Source organism: Symphodus melops (genome assembly GCF_947650265.1).
Source record: "Symphodus melops genome assembly, chromosome: 16".
Classification (NCBI taxonomy): Eukaryota; Metazoa; Chordata; class Actinopteri; order Labriformes; family Labridae; genus Symphodus; species Symphodus melops.
The window spans coordinates 20,104,159-20,107,971 of record NC_136706.1 but is presented as its reverse complement, the minus strand read 5'-3'; positions in this window follow the sequence as shown (position 1 = coordinate 20,107,971).

Genomic DNA, 3,813 nt, shown 5'->3' with positions numbered 1-3,813 from the left:
AGTTGCTTTATTTACACTGCAACAAGGTGAAATAAAGATCAGCACATATTCAGTGCTGGCATCCCACTGTAGAGATGTAAACGTGGCATTTCTAATACAAGGGGAAGTGAATATTGTGCATCCAGAACTGTGACAGTTACTATTATATTCTTCTTTTTGTCTTTATTATTTACATCCCAGGATGTAAATAATAAACATGGACAGAGAGAGCTGTGTTTAGTGACTTCACTCCTGCTGTGTCCGCTCAGTGCTTTAATTCAAGTTCTCAGGCACGACCAAGTGTTCATTATTGGCCTGCCTTTGCTTAATGATAAAGATAATTACCCACATGTAAATAATTCCTGTGATTCCACTCAAATCCACCAAGTGAAAACTAAAGAACGAAAAAAAAACAACAAAAAGCATTTCAACAACTGCTAATGAAGACAGCAGAGATCAAAATGTTGTCTCACTTTCTAGAGGTCACCTTCAATATTTTATAGGCAGGAGAAAATCAACATCATCTGAAGTCAGTGCTGGACAAAGGGAATAAATCTCAAAGCCTGCTATTCTGGACCAATCACAAACATCTACACCAAGGAGGTTCAGGTAACAATGACTTACAGTCATCGTCACAAAATGTTGGTGCTTTCTGTCATTTTAAAGGCTGCTAACAAATATTTACTTAAAGCTTAATATGACAGGATGTTTGAAAATAGTTGAGCAGGCTAAACATCTGTGCTGCGAAGTTTATTTTTGATTGTCTGAATTTTAACTTTTAACATGAAACCCAAAAAAAGAAAAGGCAGTTTAATGAAACTATAATTAAGACAAATGAGACAATTCAATGATTGAAGACACATTACAGAAATGTATCTTTTCACTCTAAAGAAAATCGTCTCATAGCATGCAGGTCTGTGTGTCTGGTTTCTTCAGTGAGTGTCGACACGTGTCTGACAAAGGTGGACTTGTAAGCAAACTCTGTTTCACTCTGAGCATTTGTAAAGCTTCTCTCCGGTGTGACGTCTTGAATGAGCGACGAGTCCCTTCAGTGTTGAGGAAACGTTTGCCGCACTCTGAGCAGAGGTGAGGTTTGGAATGAGTCAGGTAGTGTCTCCCCATCAAACACTTCACTCTGAGCGATTTACCACAAGAAGGACATTTCAACAGTCTTGGGGTGTTTTTTCTATTCTCTCTAGCTCCAGCTTCCGTTTCTTCCTGGGCGACATCATCTGCTCTCACATTGGAGTCCAGCTTTGTTAGCAGAGCTTCAGACTCAGACGGTGACCTAGAGTTACACATCTCTGTGGCTACATATTAAAAAAAAAAAAACAACAAAAGCTTAATTAGCGGACGGGATCAGGAGTTGACAGTAAACAGCTAAAAAGACAAACAGGGCCTCTCTCAACAAATACAAAAAATCTACAAACTTTTGTTTTTTCGCTAATAAAAGTAGAAAACGTCTGCAGGAAACATTTTGTCATCCTAACAGACCCAAAAACATCTGCAACCAATTAAAAAGTCTTAACTGTCTTACATTTTGTATGTTAAAGTAAACAAGTCAAGTTCTTTTTAATAAGGATAAGGTGACTTTAAGGAGAACTGGAACAAATAAAATGGCAAAGACAACCTCATTATTCTGTGTGCAGGCATCATTACTATGTAGCTGTGGTCAAGCACACCACTGATCTCTCTCACATGTTAATATGGCTGCAGGATAGTTAATGCTATATCATAAAGTGTTCCTTTAAAAAGTCACATATCCAAAATACACTTAACCGTGTTTCTCTCACACTAATGTGTGTCTCCAGTCTGTCTGCAAACCTCCCAATGAGAAGACAAGTTCAAACTGAGACAAAAGGAGGCCGCAAACCTTGGACATCTCCTGTCAGCGGATGGACTAAAGATAGATGCTGAAAAGATGTGTGCCATCAAACAGACGCCACAACCAGCAGATGTGAAAGCTGTTCAATGACTGCTGGGTATGGTCAACTACCTGTCAACTTCTGCTCACACCTCTCTGACCAGTGTGAGCTGCTGAGACAGAACAACACAAGGAAGCTTTTCTGACACTGAAGGAGACCATTGCAAATGCTCCTGTGCTGAAGTACTACAGCCCAGAGGAAGGACTGACGGCACAGTGCGATGCCTCCGACAGGTTTGGGTGCAGCCAAGAAGAAAGGGCAAGTCAGTCACATTGGCAAGCCAAGCACTCACATCAACAGAGCGAGGTCATGCTTAAATAGAGACTGAATTTCTAGCACTGGCTTTCTGCATGGAAAAGTTGCACCAGTTCACCAGACTGGTGAGAATGATGCTGCACATTCAGAAGTATGATTTAGATGTGATATGTACCAGGTACAGAAATGCTGATAGCAGACACTCTGAGTAGAGCTTACCTTCCTGAATGTTCATCATATAGCTCAGTGGAAGCTGACATAGAAACTTTGAATATGGTACATTTACCTATTTCAGAAGATAGGCTCAGTGCATTATGCATAGCAAGGAAACAGGATAAGACTCTCCAGATGCTCATGACGATGATGCTGAAAGGATGACCAAAGGAAAAAAACAAAACAAATGCTGTGTAACGTCAGGCCCTATTTCTCGTCCCAGATGTTGTCATGTCAGATAACGGACCACAATTCTCTTCACTTGAGTTCCAAACATTCAGTAAGGTGTGGAAATGTCAACATAAGACTTCTTCACCTGGCTACCAGCTGTGAAGACTGCTAAGAAACTAATGCTCAAAGCATTGTTAACCATTAGTTAAAATTCAACTAATATTTGAATGTTTTTTTTTTTCTATCACCATAAAATCACCGGTAAAATATGCAATTTTAGATCATTCAACTTTTTTTATTTGGTGATGGAAAGGATCTTGCGACCCCCCTCACAGTGTCTCCAGAACCCGCAGGTGGTCCCAATCCCCACTTTAAGAACAGTAGACTATTGAGCAGACTCAGACCTGGACCCCTAAGATATTTCACAATGTGGTGCAATATTATCGGAAATATTAAAATCAACAAAGCTCTTGTAAATGTGCATGTAAAAGTGGGCGTGGTCATTTTGAAACCAATAATAAGATATTTTTGTAAAACAAATGTTTGCAATGGATTCAAAATCCAAATAACCCCTCGTTTGAACCATCACAAGCTACCAAAAGCAAAAGGTTCACGGTTCCAATTTTTTTTTTTAACAATAATGTACCAATAAGGTACTTCTCCAAGTAACTCGACTTTGAGCTGCGCTCGTGTTTTTTTCCTACAGGAGTTGGATTTAACTGTTTTTATATGTAGGCTAGCTATAAGACACCGTTATGAAAGCGTTTGTGAAGAAATCTATTGGTAAGGAATTTATTCCCAAATATCTGATGATTATTCCCTCAATAAATGCAGAGATGAATCTTTATCTGATAAATGTAGTTCACATTTTGGGATAAATGAGAAACTGTTCAAAACGCAACATTCAAAGATGATATGACTTTGATCGTTCACAGCAATGTCTGTGAAACACTTTAATCTCAGAGATAGAAATTCTGAACACACTTAGAAACATCCAAACGTATCTTTGCTTTTTCTTAATTGCTTTTGAAAACTGATACGTCTAACACAAAGACAATGCATGCCATCTTTAGAAGCTGCAAACTTGATTATGCATCTACATGCAGTGACTTGACGATTTAATTAATAGAAGTTCATATAAAGAAAACGAAATTTAAATAGTGATAAATGATACAATAAAAATATTTATCTTCCTATACCTGCACTAACAGACGCACGCACCGACGGACGGACGCACGCGCGTCACCAATTGCCATGGAAACATCCAACC